Here is a 20940-nt window from a genome sequence, read left to right on the forward strand (position 1 = left end):
CCATGGCTCCCTACTATAAGCACTGAACTGTGAACCACAAGGTCCTCGGATTGAGCCAACCAGTTGCTCCAAGGGAAAATGATGAGGTTTTCTTCTCCCATGAAGGTTTTAAACCCTATATAGGGTCGCTATGTGTTGGAAATGACTCGACAGCACTGAAAAATAACATACATGTATTTATCTCCTTCTTCATTTTTTTTCCTATTCTTTATTATTTTATGCCATTCTTGTTTATACTTAAGCCTTATATTGGTGAAAACAAGTTATAGCGAGATTCAAGGGAGGGACTACCAGGAGACATGCTTCATTAACATGTACTAAGGTAAACTATGAATCCTGATGTGGTGCTGTAGGATATACAAAGGCAGTTGAAACAAACCAGCTACTATTGGAAACCCTACACAGGTTGCTATAATCGGAACTGATACAATGGCATACAACAAGGTAACTATGAAAAACATTTATGTTTCAGAAACAACAAATATGAGACTATAGTTACAGGAAACATTCAAATAAAACTGTAAAAGAGATACACACACGGGTATCTGATCCTAAAAGCAATGCAGACTGACCAACAATATAGTAACTACTTTCTACTGCCTAAATGATTAAAAGTATAATTTTGCTAAAAAACCAGATCTCTGTAGAACATTCTTGCTTTGTCTTGTTGTTAAGTGTAGTTGAGTTGGTTCCAATTATTGGGACCCTTTATAGGGTTTCGGAGGTGTCAAAAACAGACTTTGCAGTTCAAACCAACCTTCAGGTCGAGGGCCTTGTCTTACTGACAATTGTTGTTGTTGTCAGGTGCCATCAAGTCGGAACCAACTCATAGCGACCCCATGCACAGCAGAATGAAACAAAGTCTGATCCTGGTCCAACCTCACTACCGCCACCACACTTGACGCCATCAATGATGTCACTTGGTTGATCCATCTCGTTGGGGGTCTTCCTCTTTTTCTCTGACCCTCCATCTTACCCAGCAAGACATCCTTCTCCAACGACTGTTCTCTCTGGACAATGTGATGATATAAAAAGCAAAGTAAGTGTTTGAGGGTCAAACTGCTTTCTGGATTTATTTGTGATCAGTAGGGGCTAACTATTTATCAATGTTGGAAACAAAATTTTTATAAATGTCTATCATTTTGACTTTGTACTAAGCAAGGAAGAGGTAATATTTCTGTTATAAAACAGTTGAATATTGTTATACTAAATGATTGGTGTGGAGCTGTAGGATCAGGATTGGACTGGGAACTAAAAGATCAGCAGTTCAAACACACCAGCTGCTCCTCAGAAACCCCATACAGGGTCACTATGAGTCGGAAGGGACTCAATGGCACTTAACAACAACGACAAAAGGTAAACATAGAAACACTGGATGAAGCTTTTAGGGAGAAGGGAGGGCTTAATTTCTGAGAATTCTTTCAAAAATTAGATCTATTCCCTTACTAAATATGTGGAGTTTTGTGTCTGTGTTTGGTAGTAATCTCCTCATCAGTGAAAGTATTCACAGCTCATTCAAATATTAACAGTTTCATCTGAAAATTATCTGAATCTAGTTAATTTTTCTGGTAGCATAGTGCTTATGAGTTGGGCTGCTAATCTCATGGTTAGCAGTTTGAAACTACCAGCTGTTCCGCGGGAGAAAGATGAGGCTTTCTGCTCCCATAAAGATTTACAGCCTCAGAAACCCTGTACAGGGTCACTCTGAGTTGGAACTGACTCCACAGCACATAACACAATAACAAGTTAGTTTCTAAATTCAATCAGGAGTTTGGATAGCCTAGATTCAAATAAAAATTTGTTGAGAGGATTTTAATCAGATGTCAAAGAAAAGTACCTTTTTATGCTTTGTTTGGTTTCAAAAAAGAATGAGATTGACCAATGATAGATAAGAGATAGTACCCATGTGACTAAGATGGTAAGACTAGAAAAGTTTGTGAAGAATAAGATGTGGGGGGTGGGGGGGGGTGGATGACGACAAAGAAGCTACAGGAGGATTTTGACTCAGTGCGTATGATATATATTCTTCCTAGTAAAAGCATTATCTATACAACAACAAAAAAGGGACTTGACAAAAAGAATTTACTTTCCATTCCACAGCTTGATATTTTCTTCACATGAAATCAACTCATCTGCATGGATGGGTTATCACTAAAATTTCTTCAATTGACTGGGAAACCTACTGCTTTCACCCTCTCTCTAAAGTAGAATCTATGAGTAAAGTGAAGAGATACCATGTGCATCCTTATCCCAAGGATGGAGTGAACCCTGGAGAACTCATGTCATCCAGCAACCCACTTCCACAGTGCACGTGCCATTTTTACAGCACTCCAGGACCAACGAGACTACATTGTCCACAGATACATTGTATTTGACCAAAATGTTGCTGTTGTTGTTGTTAGTGCCGTTGAGTCATTTCTGATTCATAGCGACCCTGCATAGGATTTCCAAGGAGTACAGACCTGTGGTTAGCAGTCTAGTGCTATCCTACAGCACCACACCAAGACTCCAAATAGTTTTTACAAATTGGCACTTTCCACAATTTATTTCCTCTGTGGCTAATTCCTTTCTTATAATAATTCTTCCTCTAATCGAAGACAAGTTATGTCTATGTATACAAAGTGGTTTCAAAAAGTAAAATTGTGAAACACAATTAACAATAGGTTATTAATTATTTTATTTATTTTTTTAATGTTTTATTGAAAATTATATGATAGTTTACATGGGAGAACTTTAGTTTTACATTCATTCCATCGTATATCATCTCACTGTCATGGTTCCAACCCCCTCCATGCATCATCAACCACCCAAAGAGTATATCCCAGAAACCCACCCCCTACACTTCCCCCTCCTCCCCCCAGGTTCGGCCCACAGTCCCTTTCCCTCTCTGGGTCCAAAGTCCCCAGTCGCTTCATCACTTCATGTCATCATCTCTGTCTCCATCTCAGGCATCTCTGTTTCTCTGGGTAGGGTTCCACTCTTGACTCTTCTCTGTTGATGGTCCCAGAGGCCTCCACTCCTATCCTGGAGAATTAATCACTCCCTTCCTTGTTACAAAACTTCTACTTTTGCATTTACACCCCTCATAATCCATCCTGATAAGCTTAATTATTTTTTAGATAATAACTTTTTTTTAATTTTATTTTACACAACTCAGCTTTCAGGAAAACAATTTCTGTACATGTAAATGTGTTGTTAAGTGCTATCAAGTCGGTTCAGATCCATAGTAATCTTGTGTATGGTTTCCAAAGAGAGACTGGTAGATTTGAACCACAGACCTAATGGTTAGAAGTCAGTGTTTATGCTACAGCATGATACCAGGACTCCTCATATAAAGTTATGGCTTATTACTTAAATTATTTTCTTTGGATACCCAGTTAAAATTATTTAGTACTATTAGTTTGTTATATGTGAACCAATTATCTTATATATATTCAGACAAAAATATATCCAAACAACAGTTTACTCTCTCCTTGTAGAAAGCTATTATAGAATCTACATTGAAACACTAGCTAAGGCAACAATGTTGTTGTTGTTAGGTGCCATCGAGTCAGTACTGACCCATAGTGACCTTATGCACAGCAGAATGAAACACTGCCTGATCCTGGGCCAACCTCACTACTGTTGCCATGCTTGAGTCCATCGATGCTGCCAATCCATCTCATTGGCGGTCTTCCTCTCTTTCTCTGACCCTCCACCTTACCAAACATGATATCCTTCTCCAGTGACTGGTCCCTTCTGACAATATGTCCGAAGTATGAGAGATGAAGTTTGGCCATCCTGGCTCCCAGAGAGCACTCTGGCTGCACTTCTTCCAAAATGGATCTATTGGTTCTTTTGGAAGTAATGATAGGCTATGAGAATTAATGGCTATCCATTTTATCCCTTACCTCTATCCTTGCAATTCCTACATCAGCACATGCAAGTTTGACAGAGCAACGTCAGCTCAGATGACACCCACTACTCTCAGAGAGGAAGGAGATAATGTTGAGGTAACTCTGCCAATCTACACTTGGGTAGTGTGACTGTTTAAGCAACACAACCACCGTATTCATATGCCATTTACCATGAAAGGAAACTGAAAATCAAGAGTGTCATTGACATTGGAGTACAAACCTTTTATAGAGCCTTTTGACTATTATAAATTTTTATCCTAATATTGAGCTCCATCACTCGTCTGTCAGATTGGTAAACTGTGGTGCTTGTGGGTTGCCATGATGCTGGAAGCTATGCCACTGATATTTTCAATACCTGCTGGGTCACCCATGGTGGAGAGATTTCCATAGACCTTCCAGATGAAGACAAATTAGGAAGAAGGAGAGACAGACTATTTCTGAATGGCTAACCACTGAAAACCTTATGAATAGCAGAAGAACGTTGTCTGATAAAGTGCCTGAAGATTGGAAGGTACTCAAAATATTACTGGGAAAGCGTTGCCTATTCAAAGTAGAGTTGATTATAATGAAATGAATGGAACAAATTATTTGGGACCTTCATTTCCTAATGAGGCTTAACTCAAAAGAGAGGAAACAGCTGCAAATATCCATTAATAATCAGAATGTGTAATTTATAAAACATGAACCTAGGAAAATTGGAAGTTATCAAAAATGAAATAGAATGACTTAAGATTAATATACTAGGCATTGATGAGATGAAATGGACTGGTACTGATCATTTCAAATTGGACAATCACATAGTTTACTATACTGGGAATGAGAACTTGAAGAATAATGGTGTTGTATTAATTGATAAAGAACATTTCCAGATCTATCTTGAAGTACATTACTGTCGGTTATAGGATAATATCTACATGTCTACAAAGAAGACCAGTTATTACCACGATTATTCAAATTTATGCATCAGCCATTAAATCTGCTGCTGCTGTTGCATGTCATCAAGTCGATTCCAACTCATAATGACCCGTTGTTGTTGTTGGGTGCCATCGAGTCGGTACTGACTCATAGCAATCCTATGCACAACAGAATGAAACACTGCCTGGTCCTGGGCCAACCTCACAATTGTTGCCATGCTTGAGCCCACTGATACTGCCACTTTGCCAATCCATCTCGCTGGGAGTCTTCCTCTTTTTCTCTGACCCTTCACCTTACCAAACATGATGTCCATCTCCAGCGACTGGTCTGCCTGACAATATGGCAAAAGTTTGAGATGAAGTTTGGTCATCCTGGCTTCCAAGGAGCACTCTGGCTGCACTTCTTCCAACACAGATCTGTTAGTTCTTTTGGCAACCCATGACACTTTCAATATTCTCCTCCAACACCATAACTCCAAAGCATCAGTTCTTCTACGGTCTTTGTTATTCACTGTCCACCTTTCACATGCATAAGAGGTTATTGAAAATACCATGGCTTGGGTCAGGCGTACCTTAGTCCTCAAGCTGACATCTTTGCTCTTCAACACTTTAAAAAAGTCTTGTGCAACACATTTGCCTAATTCAATCTTTTGATTTCTTGACTGCTGCTTCCATGACTGTTGATGGTTGATCCAAGAAGAATGATTCACAGCCTCAGAAACCCTGTGCAGAGTTACTATGAGTCGGAACTGATTCCATAGTACTTAACAACAACAAAAATACCTCTACAAGAAAAAGACAAATAACCCAATTAAAAAATGGGCACAGGATATGAACAAACACTTCACCAAGGAAGTGATCCAGGCAGCCAACAAACATATGAAGAAATGTTCATGATCACTAGCCATTAGAGAAATGCAAACCAAAACAACAATGAGATACCATCTCACACCAGCAATAACAGCAAAGATCAAAAAAGTAAAGGACAATAAATGCTGGCGAGGATGCGGAGAGACTGGGACACTCCTACATTGTTGGTGGGATTGAAAAATGGTCCAACCTCTCTGGAAAGCAATATGGCACTTCCTCAGAATTTTTTAAATAGAAATACCTTATGATCTAGCAATTCCTCTACTTGGTATTTACTCACAAGAAATACAAGCCATAACATGAGTATATATATGCACACCAATGTTCACAGCAACATTATTTACAATAGCAAAAAGATGGAGACAGCTTAAGTGCCCATCAGTAGAAGAATGGATAAATAAACTGTGGTACATACACACAATGGAATACTATGCTACCATGAAGAACAACAAGGAAGCTGCAAGCTACCACATAACATGGATGAACCTTGAGGACATTATGTTGAGTGAAATTGTTATTGCTGTTATGTGCCATGGAGTCTGTTCCGACTCATAGCAACCCTGTACAGAGTTTCCAAGGCTGTAAATCTTTACGGGAGCAGAAAGTCTCATCTTTCTCCCACGGAACAGCTGATAGTTTCGAACTGCTGACCTTGTGGTTCGCAGCCTGATTCGTAACCACTACGCTACCAGAGTTCCCTTTGAGTGAAATTAGTCAGTCACAAAAGGAGAAATACTGCATAGGACCATTATTGTAAAAGACTAAGAAAAAGAACCCACCCTAAAAGGGGAGAAAAAATATATATATAATTGCTGATCACCAGGATGTATGGGATGAGAGGAAGGAAGGGAGGGAGGGAGGGAAAGATAAAGCACAGTGTAAGGAATAGACACAGAATAGCTTTGGTGCAGGGGAAGGGGCATAGTAGACAAGAAGGGGGAGGGGAATGGAAGAATAAAGCTGATGGGACAACACATATTACAGGTTGCTAATGAGTCTTCCTCTAAATTTGATGCCATGTTCTACTTCATATAATTCAGATTCTCATATTACTTGCTCAGCATACAGATTGAATAAGAGTGTTGCAAGGATACAACCCTGGCACATACCTTCCCTGATTTTAAATCATTCAATATCCCCTTGTTCTGTTTGAATGATTGCTATTTGGTCTATGCACATGTTTCTTATGAACTCCCTGAAGTGTAGTGGAATATCCATTCTTCTCAATGTTGTGTATCCATGGTTTGTTATGATCCACCTAGTCAATTGCCTTGCACAGTCAATAAAGCACAATGAAACATGTTTCTGGAATTCTCTGCTTTTAGCCAAGATTTACCTGATGTGAGTAATGCTATCACTTGTTCAATGGCCTCTTCTGAATCTGGTTTGACTTTCTGATAGCTCCCTGTTGATGTACCGTTGCCACCCTTTTTGAGTTATCTTCAACAAAATTTTACTTACATAACAACAACAACAACAAGACATTAATAACGGTTTTCAATGATTTACACATTGTATTGGATTACCTTTCTTTGGAACAGACACAAATATGGATCTCCTCCCATCGATTAGCCAAGTTATTGTCTTCCAAATTTCTTGGCATAGACAACTGGGCATCTAGTGAAGAACCAGTCTGTTGGTTTGCATGGGCTAAGTGGGATGGAGGTAAATGATGATGTATGCACAACCTTGGAACAACAGGGCTCTGGGATACAGGGATTGAGGCATTGTTTGAAGGGGTGAAAGAGGTGAATAATGTTAAGATGCTTGGCTGTCTTTTGAATCTTGGTTTCCCTTGCCTACCATTTCAAAATAGGTATTCTAGGGGGAGAGAAAGGAATAGCCAGAAACATCACTATAGAAAGCTTGTAAGTCTGTCTTCAGCCTACAAGTAATTGGAATACCTTAAAGGGGGCTGGAAGTTGCCCAGTGAAAGAGGCTTCCTGTGCAGCTTTTACACTGCGTAAGACCATAGGTGGAAACCAGAACCCCATCCACAATCATCTGAGGTAGGAAATTTCCACTGGAAAGGACAAGTAGACCAGCCTTATAGCTCTAGCTAAGACTTCCAAAACAATATTGAGTAGGAGTGGTGACAAAGGGCATCCTTGTCTGGTTCCTGTTCACAGATGGAAGGCTTTAAGTTTCTCTCCATTGAGAGTGATGTAGGATGTTGGTTTTGTATATATGCTGTTGATTATGTTGATGAATTTCCCTTCAATTCCTACTTTGTTGAGTGTTTTTATCAGAAATGGATGTTGGATTTTGTCAAATGCCTTTTTTGCATCAATCAATATGATCATGTATTTCTTTTTCTTATTTAAATGGAAAATTACACTGATTAGTTTTCCAGTGTTGAACCATCTTTGCATCCCTTTTATGAAACCCACTTGGTCATGATGTATTATTATTTTGATGTGGTGCTGGATTCTGTTGGCTAGGATTTTGTTGAGAATTTTTGTGTCTATGTTCATGAGGGATATTGGTCTAGAATTTTCTTTCTTAGTGATGCCCTACCCTGGTTTTGGTATGAAGGTTATGCTGGCTTCATAAAAAGTACTAGGAACTTTTCTGTCCTCTTCCATATTCTGGAATAATTTGAGTAGAATTGGTGACAGCTCTTCCCTAAATGTTTGGTAGAGCTCACCAGTGAAGCCATCTGGGCCTGGATTTCTTTTGGTTGGGAGTTTTTTGATGACCTGATCAATTTCTTCTTTTGTTATGGGTCTGTTCAAGTTTTCTACTTCACTCTGTTTAAGTTTTGGTAGTCAAGTTTTTATAAAAATGTATACATCTCTTCTAAGTTTTCAAATTTGTTTGAGTACAACTCTTCATAGTATTTTGTTATTATCCTTTTGATTTCATTTGTTTCTATTGTGATATCGCCCATGTAGTTTCTAATGTGAGTTTTTTGTGCCTTCTCCCTCTTTTCTTTTGTTAGGTTTGGCAATGGTTTGTCAATTTTTTAAATCTTTTCTAAGAACCTTGTCTTGTTCATTCTTTTTATAGGTTTTCTGTTTTCCATCTCATTTATTTCTGCTCTCATCTTTACCATTTCTTTTCTTTTATTGTCTGTAGGTTCCCTCTGTTGGTCTGTTTCTAATTGTTGGAGATGCTTTGTTAATGTGTTAATTTTGGTTCTTTCTTCTTTTTGGATGTGCAAATTTATTGCAATAAATTGTCCTTTCAGCACCGCTTTTGCTGCGATCCAAAGATTTTGGTATGTTGTGTTTTCATTCTCATTTGTTCCTAGGAACTTTATGGATTCACTTTTAATTTCTTCTTTTACTCAGTCACTTTTCAGCTTATATCACTTTTGCTATGGTTTTCTCCTATAATTCTGAATTCTCCTATGCAAGTATGTAATATTTTATTTTCTGTTCTTGATATCTCCAATCCTCTACCAGATCTTAATTAAAATGTTTGTACCAGTACAAAGGGCAAAATGAGGGAAACTTCTTAGATATTATCAAACATATTAAGTCAATGCAGCATTGGGTCTGGAGGCTCAGGACTATTGTCTCAGGGGTACCATGATCAGTTGCCCTAACATAATACACAAAGACAATGTTCTATATCTTACTTGGTGAGTAGTGTCTGGGATCTTAAAAATCTCATGAGCAGCTGTCTAAGGGGCAGCTATTTGTCTCTTCATGTCTGTAAGAAAGAAGAGCAATGAGAACTGAAGAGGCTTGGAATCAATCAGTCCTATGGACTAATGGAATATATGAACATCTGTCTCCATAACTCTGAGACCTTAAGAACTAGACAGCACCAGGCTGTCACTACCAACTGCTCTGAAAGGGATCACATTAGGGGTTCTCAGACAGAGTGGGATAAAAAGTAGCATAAACTCAAGATTATTATTATTATTTAAAAAGACCAAGCTCACAGGTCAGAAAGAGACTATAAGAACCTAAGACTCTGGCCCTCTACCACCCTTCAGGTCTGGAAAGGAACTCATCCTCGTAGCCAGATTTTCAGCCAAGTAGTAAGTAGTTATATAGTGGAGACAATAACACTAGGAAGATATGTTCACTATGGAATGGTCAATCATTCAAAATTAAAATGGCGGAAAAATCTATTTTTTTTGCAGAAAGAACTGCCCATTCTGGGGCTCTCTCCCTGACTGGTTGGTATAATTGCCTAGTTGCTGTTTTAATTAAAAAAGAAAAAAAGTGGGGGGGGGGATTAAAAGGACAACAATTTCCCAAGGACAAAGTTGAGGAGGAATGGGAAGGTGGGGAAACCAAAATAAGAACCATGGGAGGGAGTAGCATGAATGTTGTTGCATGGAACGGATTGGAGTCATTTAGATGAAACAAAGTACATGGTTTGTTGAATGTAAAATTGATAATCTTAATACCTTCACTCAATTCACAATAAAAAATAAAAACAAAATATAAGCAGAGATACACGCAGGGTAAAGATGTTTTGTGAAGATACTTTATCTATAAACCAAGGAATGTCAAGAAATGCCTAGGGCTGTTTCCAGAAGCTGAAAGAGACAAGTAATTTTCATCTCCTAGACCAAAGAGAGAATAACTTGTCAGTGCCCTAAATTTAGAATGCCTAACCTTCAAAATGACAAGATCCATCTAATATCAGCAATGATATTCTGCCTTCCACATTCTTTTCTGAAGTTGGGCTATATGAACAAGAACATGCTCATCAGGCTTATTAAAACTTTGGACTACAGATGACACAACCCTGCTTGCTGAAAGCAAAGAGGACTAGAAGCACTTGCTGATGAGGATTAAAGAATACAGACTTCGGTATGGATTACCAAAATCCTTACAACTAGACTACTAAACAACATCAGAGTAAATGGAGAAAAGGTTGATGTTGTCAAGGATTTCATTTTACTTGCATCCCAAATCATCATTGAATCAGCAGTCAATCAGATATATTGCATTGGGCAAATCTGTTGCAAAAGATGTCTTTAAAGTGTTAAAGAGCAAAGATATCATTGTGAGCACTAAGGTGTGTCTTACCCAAGCCATGGTATTTTCAATCACCTCATGTGCATGTGAAAGCTTGACAGTGAATTTGGAAGTCTGAAAAAGAATTAATGAGTTTGAATTATGGTGTTGGCAAATAAAATTAAATATGCCATGAATAGCTGGAAGAATGAAAAAAAATCTGTTTTGGAAGAAGAGCATCCAGAATGCTCTTTAGGAGTAAAGATGAACACGTAGTATGAACATGTCATCAGGAGGGACCAGTTTCTGGAGAAGGAACTGTATACTTAGGAAAGTAGAGGGTCAGTGAAAAAGAAGATCCTCAACCAGGTGGATTGACATTGTGGCAACAATGGGTTCAAACATAGCGACAATTGTAGAATGGTACAGGATCAGGCTGTGTTTTGTTCTGTTGTATATGGGTTACTATGAATCAGAACTGACTCAATGACACATAACCACAATATAAACATAAACATACATACACAGTTATATGTATGTTTTTGTGAAATTTACAAAAGAAGACATTTAAACCCAATTGGTTAATATTACTGGATCTTTCCACCTCAATTTCTGAACCATGACTACCCACTTGCAATTTTATAACTGTTGTTGTTAGGGGCAATTGAGTCAGTTTTAACTCACAGAGTTGGTGGATCTGGCTAGAATTTTTGTCAGTTCCAGGTTAATGTACTGCTGCAAATATTTTTGAATTATCCTCAGTAATATTTTACTTATATGTGATACTAATGACATTGCTAAATAATTTCCACATTCTGTTGGATCATCTTTCTTTGGAATAGGCATAAATATGGATAAATGCCAGTTTGTTGGTCAGGTAACTATTTTCCAAATTTCTTGACAATAGACTAGTGAGACCCACTAGTGTTTCACCCATTTGTTGAAACATTTCAATTGGTATTTTATCAATTCCTGGAGCCTTGATTTTTTGCCTAGGCCTTCAGTGCAGCTTGGATTTCTTCCTTCAGTACCACCAATTCTTAAATATATGCTACTTGTTGAAATGGGATAAGATCAATCAATTTTTTTAGATTAAGGGGGGTATCTATACTTTCTATCTTCTTTTGATGCTTCCTGCATTGCTGATTATTTCCCACATAAAAATCTGTTTGTTTTAATGTACTTAAGGAAAAAAATGTATAATTATTGTATTATGTGCACACTCTTTTGGAAACATTCCAGTAATTGGAAACAAAATATTGCAAGTTGAGCCTTCAATTTTTTTCTTCAGTTCTTTCAACTTGAGAAATGCAGAATGTGTTCTTCTCCTAGACTTTTCCAACTCAAAGGTTTTGCACATTTCTTTATAATACTTTACTTTGTTTTCTGGAGTGACCCTCTGAAAAATTTTGTCCAGTTCTATCACTTCCATCATTTCTTCCTTTCACTTTAGCTTTTCTACATTCAAGAGGAATATTTCACTCTCTTCTGAGATCCATTTTTGTCTAATTTTTATCCCCCTGTAGTTTTAATCTTTTGTTTTTTTCATGTATGTCTGATTTCATTCCACAACTCATCTGTTCTTCAGACATTAACATTCAGTGCATCAAATCTAAACTTGAGATGGTCTCTAAATTCAGGTGACAATACACAACGTCATACTCTGGCGCTCATGAATTTGTTTTTTATTTTGCTTCAGTTTCTACTTGGACTTGCATATCAAAAATTGATGGTCTGTTCTGCAGTAAGCACTGGCCTTGTTCTGATATTGAACTTTTCCATTGTCTCCTTTCACAGATATAGTCAATTTGATTTCTGTGTATGCCATCTGGCAAGATCCACCTATATAGTTCCCATTTATGTTTTTGGAAACATTATTTGTAATGAATTATAGAAATTTTGCTTTTTGCATCAGGTTTCATGCAAAAAATTTGATAGAAATGTCTTCCATTACCAAGTGCCAAAGCTTCCACCCAGATGAAATTAAGCCTATACTCATCGGAGTGTTGTATGCGGAATCTTGTGGATTCATCCAGATGTTACCCAACACTTCTGCTCCCTTTCAATCATACTAAAAATAGCATTTCCTTTCCTATTTTTAGTAGGAATCTATCTCTTATACCTATAGAAATCTGTTTTTAACTTTTAAATTTATTCTTGTAATTTTCTTCTTTATCTGTAAACTTTTTAAATACTCACATTGCTTGTTTCACTCTCTTGTTCTATCTTCTATTCACCTCCTGCCATAGTTCCCAAACATATTAGAATGATTTTAGCATGTTTTTAATATTTAATTATGCTTATTAAGTATTGTTCACTGCTGAGCCAAGTAGCATACTAGCATTATATTTTGCTTTTTCGTGCCATTGCTTTTCATGGAACAAAAACAAAAAGTTGGATAAATTTCCTTATTCTTTCCTTCATTTTTTTTTTTCTTACTTTTTTCCCCCCCTTTTCTTTCTATATTCCAGAATTTACTTTTATTTTTACAAACCCTCTAATCTAATGACAAAATTTGTCTTATATTTTCTTCATTGTTGTTGATGTTAAGTATATAGGGTTTCCAAGGAGTGGCTAGTGAGCTTGAACCACTGACCTTGCAGTCCAACACATTAGCCCACTATGCCACATCAGGACTCCATACTTTCTTCATAGAGAAGTGGTTTTTATACTTAATTCTGGTTGCCTGCACAGTAGGAAATGCAGATTTCAACCCCTCCTAACACTGTACTGTGAGATCTGCTTGAGATTACATTTTCCTAACAGAAATTGCTTTTTAAGACTCCACACATGGCAATTCAGATGAGTAAGAAACATTTGTTATAAACAATTTTACCTAAACAGGTCTCTACAGATTACATCAATATACCATTGTTCAATGATATGGATTCATGCTCCATAAAGTGGACTAATATAGAATAAAAGTCTAAGTCTCCTGTTAGCAATGTCTTCCCTATAGTTCCTACAAGTAAGTGACACTATCTTTAAATGTGTGACTAAATTTTAATAAGTTCATGCTTGAAACACACATGTTAAATATTTTTAAAGTGATAATGGCAATGGTACTGGACAAGGAGAAAACATTGGGAATTTAGAGTTTTGTGAGGGTTGGTGAAGGTGCTTGCACAACTTTGAATTTCTGAGTTTCCAGTTTCATATATAGATTTAGGTGGTTTAGATAAAGAACGATAAATAGACATGGAAACACATGGATAGATATCTGAAAAGATATCAATTTAACCTTGGTGTCTATCAGAAGAAACGTCATTAAGATTATTGTATAAAGGGAAATGGGTGTGTGTTTCTTGCTTGTTGATTTCACTGGAGAAAAAAAAAAAGGAGATGGAATATTAAAACTTATCCTCCTATACCAACTCTATCACCAAAATTTCTGTCACAGATCTGCCATGAAGTGCTGGCTTAAGTATGTTTAGTTGTGTTGTAAAGGAAACTTTATATTAATTGTCAGAAGGGACCAGCCTCTGGAGAAGGATATCATGTTGTGTAAGTGAAAAGTCAGTAAGGAAGAAGAAGACCTCCATCAAGATGGATTGGCACAGTGGCGACAGCAATGGACTCAAGCTTGACAATGATTGTGAGAATGGGGTAGGATTGGGCAATGTTTCATTCCGTTGTGTGTAAGGTTGCTATGAGTCAGATCGACTCAAAGACACTTAACAACAGCAATAAAGAACACTGTGGAAGTTAAGTGGTATTGTAGAGACCTATCTCGGGGGAAGAACATATGTCCACATTTTTCATCTTGTAATGTCTTTCAGTGATTTAGGCCTATTCATTCCTTTAGACATTACTGTGTTTAAAATACCTTAATTTTTCTGAATATGTTTCATATGTACATGTAAGCTGTGTCTTTCTCAGTTCTCAAATAATGAAATATAAAAACACTAACTCATGATAGTACATACTTATATGCAAGGAAGCATGATGTACCACTGTAGGGTAATCAATGGACTGCTAACACCAAGATCAGTGGTTCAAACCCACCAGCCACTCTTCAGAAATTCTCTACAGGATTGCTATGAGTCAGAATTGATTCAACAGCAGTTAACAATAGCATACATTATAAAGTTAGAGAACAATGAATAAATTTTATACAATGCAAAGGCATATATAACTAATAATCAGTTTTATATGGTCCCCTGCATTTGTAACACCTCAGTTAGGCAGGGCTAGGGCACAACTACTGAACTATTAAAGAATTTTCTCATTCAGAGATAAGATCCCTCTAGGGTCTCTAGAATTTGTGGCCCTGATCTTTTATAGGAAGACTGGAAAAAAATGGGTCTGTTTTAGCTAAGATTCTGTATTTCCCTTCCTCCCTCAGAGATGTGGCAAATGACTAGCTGTACTGCTTCTTGGTTACAAAGAGACAGCTACTTCATTCTCTGGTAGGGTATTTTAGAAAGGGAAGAAGGATTTCTCTTGTCCAAACCACATATGAGTATTTGTAATCCAATTCTCTGTGTTAAATATTCTCCATCACTCTGCATCAAGTGTTCATGAAGATGAGCACTAAATGTATGTTTCTTGGAAGCATGAGCTTGGGTCTTCCTAGACTTTATGCTTTAGAGAAAGCCCTTCCTGCTAGCCTCACTCTGGATGATAAACACACTCAGCCTGTTTGTCTTTTGCCTCAGCCCTGCTCATTCTTTCTTGTCCAGAGTTCCCTGAGGACTGGCTCTCAGAAGAAGAGATGCAGCTATGTGCTTCAGTTCTAATCAAGTTGGACATGTAGGGAAAGAGCTTTCCTTGAGATATTTCTGTATTTCTTTGTCTGGCCCCAGGTTACACACAGAATTACAACAGAGCTAGATAAGATCTGTACAGTAGGAAGACAAAGAGGTCAGAGAAAGTTCTTCCCACATTTCCAAAGGTCTATGGCATGGGCAAGTTTTTAATCTGTGCTCATGTGTGTTCAACTTCTCTGTGGATATGCACCTAGAGGTTTAGCAGTCAGTATTTGTTTTGACAGGACTTAGGTTCCCAGTCCTGGTGTGGTGTTGTGGTATAATGCACATCAAAGTAGGTCTGAATCTCAAGATAGTTGTTGTTGTTAGGTGCCATCGAGTCCGTACTGACTCACAGCGACTTTATGTACAATAGACAAAACACTGCCCAGGCCTGGGCCAACCTCACAATTGTTGCCATGCTTGAGCCAATTGATGCTGCCACTTTGCCAATCCATCTTGCTGGGGGTCTTCCTCTTTTTCTCTGATCTTCCACCTTCCCAAACATAATCTCAAGATAGGTAGTTCAAATTCACCAGCCACTCCTCAGAAACCCTACACAGGGCTGCTATGAGTCAGAACCAACTTGACACTTAACAGTAAGCTTCCCAGTAAGAATAGTGGTTCAGTACAGCAAAAGAAATTTACATTGCCAACCCCATGTGAATACTGTTCTGCAATAATAGGAAAGAACAAACCGCAGTAAATCAAATGATTAAGCATGATTGATAAAGCTGGGATGTGCATCATTCCACATCATAATTATTGTTTGATGATTTTGGAGAGTATCACCTAAAATGGATTACTATATTACAAAATAGAATCCCAGAATATTACTGCTGGAAGGGACCTTAGAGATGATTCAGCCTTTCTCTCTAGAGACAAAAAAAGTGAGTCTCAGAGAAGTTAAATATCTTGCTTGAAATTATAGTATATATTTCTTTATCAGACTCAGGCTTAGAATCTAAGTATAACCATCAGTTATCACCTTCCCAACTACATTATTGCCGGGGTCTTACCTCGACATAGTTGTGTTGTTCACGAGAGTTTGGGTCACGAGGAGGGGAGATCCAGCGGCGATAGGGATAGCGAAAGAATACACAGACAAACAGAAGAAGGGAGACAACGAGGCACCCCAAAGCCAGGGTGGATACATCACTGATAGGCAGGCTTGGGACTACAGGCATCATGGCTTCTGCAGGCAGCAACTCACTGCCCTGCAATCTTTACTGCATGCCTTCCAACCCGTAATGCACTGCTATCTTTACTCCATGCCTTCCAACCAGTAATGCACACCTGGGGAGGCCTGGACCTCTGCTTTATTTAGGGGAGGAGTTTCACACCAAGCTGGGAGGGACTAAAACAGGATACAGCTAACATCAGTAATTTTCCAGACATTCAGGTAACTTTACATTGTACTTCACTGGTTCGAATCCCAGGCCAGCAACTTGGATTCTCAGGCCCAATTAACATATCTATAGCCCCTGAGGTCAGTTGGGGGAAGGTGAGAGTTCTGCAGGAGACCCAGGTGAATGGGCTGCACCTGGAAAAGGGATTAGGGAGGATGGGTTCTTTGTCTATAGAACAAAGAACCGAGAAGTAGCTAAGATATTTTTAGTTAATCCTTTGGAGAAAGGCTTGACCTTGCAACCTTTAGTCTTAGCTTTAGGAAAATATCACATTTATCTGTGGATTACCAAGAGCTCCGTGTATTAAATTAATACATGTAATAATATTAAGATGAAAGCAATTTGCCATTAACTGCCAGTGGCCTCATTTGTTACACTCGGGCCTATAGGGCCTCGAACCTCTGACCAGTCTTACACGGTCTGCAATACATTATGTACTTTATTTTGTTTCATAGATGTTTACAATCCATATATCTACTTATTTGTGTACTGTAAAACCAATGGGCTCAGTTAGCATGTGAAACATAATGCATCTGAAAGAATATGGGACAAGGTAAGGGCAAGTAAAGGAGGGAAAGGGCATAAAGGGAGTCCTGGTGTGGTGTTGTGGGTTAATGTGCTGGACTGCAAAGTCATTTGAACTGCAAGGTTGGCAATTCAAGCTCACCAGTCGCTCCTCAGAAATCCTGTGGGTTGGAACCTACCAGATGGCACTTAATAACATCAAAACACCAACAGGATATACAGAATAGAAATGTGGTCAATCACAATTTCATTCTTTCTCTCTCTCTCTTTTCACTTAAGAAACACCCAAATATCTACAAATCACTTATCTTAAATCTTGAAACATAAAAAAGTCAGATATCTGAAAAGAACACCAATAAACTATGTATTTTCTATATTAAAATTAAGACATTCCCTTACAGCCTGTGTACTTTGTTTTGAAACTTTTTATTGTGAATTGAGTGAAGGTTCATAGAGCAGACCATCAGTTTTACATTCAGCACATTTTCATTTCAATGACTGCAATACCCTCAATGTAGTATCATCTATCCCACTTCATCCCTGTTTCCTGTTTCCATTCTTCCTGCTGCCCTTTTGATAACGAATGATTGACCATTCTCTGATGTGCATACCCACTAATGTTGTCCCCTAATGCGCCTATCTATTGCTTCACTGTAAATTGAACCAGAGAGGTGAGTTTAATTTCAGACCTAAAGGGTATGGATCAAGGGTCATACATAGTCTTGGGGTTCTTCCAGTTAGTATCTGACCAGAAAGTCTGATCTTTTTTATTTCTTTGAATTTTGTTTCACATTTTATCCACCTCTAACCAGGACCTCCTAATATGATCCCTTTCAGAGTAGTTGGTTGTAGTAGCCAGGTACCATCTAGTTCTTCTGATTTCAGGGTCTCAGAGAGGAATGCTCAGGAGGTCCAGTAGTTTACGGAACTAATTTTTTCTAAGCGTCATTAATTTTCATCACTCTTCTTTCCTTCAGACAGGAGAGATCAGTATCTGAATTTTACATGACTGCTCATGAGCTTTTAGGATCTTAGTTGCTACTCATATAGCATCATAGTTTTGATGTTAAATATTAGTAGCGTAGTGGTTACGAATCGGGCTGCGAAGCTTAAGGTCAGCGGTTCGAAACTACCAGCCACTTCGCGGGAGAAAGATGAGGCTTTCTACTCCCGTAAGGATTTACACCCTCGGAAACCCTGTACAGGGTCGCTATGGGTCGGAACCGACTCGATGGCACTTAACAACAACAACAACAACAAATTTGTACATAAAGTTTTATTGGAACACAGACACAACAATCCATTAACATATTATCACCAAACACTTTTGGTGGTATGACTACATACAATTTGATTAGTTACCACAGAAATGCTTGAGCCCCACACTTAAAATATTTATTGTGTACTCCTTTATCTGGTTACGAATCTGGCTGTGAACTGCAAGGTCAGCTGTTTGAAACTACCAGCTGCTCCGTGGGAGAAAGATGAGGCTTTCTGCTCCCTTAAGGATTTACAGCCTCGGAAACCCTGTTCAGGGTCGCTATGAGTTGGAACCGACCCGACAGCACTTAATAACAACAACAACAACTCCTTTATCAATTCTTCCAACCATTATTTTAATAATAAATTCAGTAAATATTTCAAAGACCATAGATAAAGGTGAAAACTGAGATGAATTTTTAAATATTGGAAGCATTTGGAAAGAAACAAGAACATAAACATGCTTGGAGAAGGTAGCAATGCAATTGTGAAGTGAAGATGTTTGAATGAGATGGAGGTGTTTTCTAATGGACAGGAGAGATACAGAGTAGACAGGTGGCATAAGGCAGACTTTGGAGAGCCCTAACCAAGTGTAAAAACAGAAATTATACAGGTGAGAAATATAAAGCTAATGGACGATGCAGAACACGTGAATGACATAAAAAAGTCATGTTTAATCTAACTGGAATGGGAAGTAGGATATTCAGCTGGAAGCCATTATGATGACTCACAATGGTAATTGCTATAGGCTAGACGGTCATTTCCAGGTTAAATTCTGCATTTGTTGTAGGTATCCTTAACTGTAGCATCAATACACTATGGATAACTAGGGAACTTAGGAGGTTAGGCAGAAAGGGCAAACTTCTACACTGGGCCAGGGGAAGATACTATTCTAAATATACACAAGAGACAACACCTTGTTGTCCTTAGCTTTTATTTTCTCAAAAAGCCTCTAAACCAAAACACATCACTTTCCATAGAGTTAACTCTGCCTCATAGTGACCTCATGTGTGTCAGAGTAGAACTCTGTTCCATAATATTTTCAATGACTGAATTTTTGGAATTAATAGCCAAAGCAACTCTGAGGGACTCACCACAAGAATATTGTTGTGAGCTGACATGTTGATTCTCATTCATAGTGGGGCTAAAGCATAAGAATATAACTGCCCCACCCAGTTTCCTAGGCTGCAATCTTTAGGGGAACAGATTCACAAGTTTTTGTTCTCCTGCAGAGTCGTTGATTGGCATCAAACCATAAACTTTTTGATTCACTGTCACGCACTTAACCATTGTACCATCATTACTGTTATTGTTTTGTTACTGCTTCTGCTTGTGCCTTCAAATCAATTCTACCTCTTAACAACCTATCTACAACAGAACAAAACTGCCCAGTCTTGTGCCATCCTCACAATTGTTGCTGTGTTGGACCCATTGTTGCAACTGCTGTATCAATCCATCTCACTGAATTATATTCCTCTCTTTTTCGGCCAGAACCAAGCATGATGTCTTTCTGTAGGGACTGATCATTCCTGATAATATATTCAAACTATTTAAGATGAAGTCTTGCCATCCTCCCTACTAAGGAACATTATAGCTGCAATTCTTCCAAGACAAACAACCCTGTTCCTATGGAGTCAATTCCAAATCATAGCAGCACTATGGGAAGGCTAGAACTGCCATATAGGGTTCCCAAGGTTGTAAAACTTTACCGTAACAGACTGCCACATCCTGCTGACATGGACCAGCTGTTGAGTTCAAACTGCAGATTTTTCAGTTAGCTGCCAAGCATTTAACCACGGCAGCACCCCAAAGTCCACTGCCAGTGAGTTGATTCCAACTCATAGAGACCCTCTAAGGTAGTATAGAATTGCTTTTTTGGTTTTTCTGAGGCTAAATCTTTACATGAACAGACAGTTTAATCCTTCAGTGTTGCTGGTGGGTTTGAACCACCCACCTTTCAGGTAGCAACTCAATACTTAACCTTCTATACCACTGCTCCTTCGAAAGGATATTGCTGTTGTTCAGTGGCTTTGAGTCACTGTGTAGGGTTTCTAAAGAGCACCTGGTGGATATGAACTGCCCACCTCATGGTGAGCAGTCCAGTATTTATCCTACAGAGACACACCAGGACTTCCCTCACAACAATAGAAAAAAATAAAAGTTCATGAACATTAGTTAAGTAAATACAGTGAACTAAGCATTGTCTGTTGTACATATACATTTTTAACTTCATTTTTCTTTCAAAAGAAAAAACAGATTTAGAAGTTAAGTAACTTCATGAAAGTCAAGCATCATAGGGTATAGACTTATAACTAGACCCACTTGACTTCAAAACTACCACGCTTCCCTAGTAACCTATACCTAAGGCTGCATATTCTCTCTTTGAAAGTTGAAGG

Source organism: Chrysochloris asiatica, unplaced genomic scaffold (assembly GCF_000296735.1).
Source record: "Chrysochloris asiatica unplaced genomic scaffold, ChrAsi1.0 scaffold00015, whole genome shotgun sequence".
Taxonomy (NCBI): Eukaryota; Metazoa; Chordata; class Mammalia; order Afrosoricida; family Chrysochloridae; genus Chrysochloris; species Chrysochloris asiatica.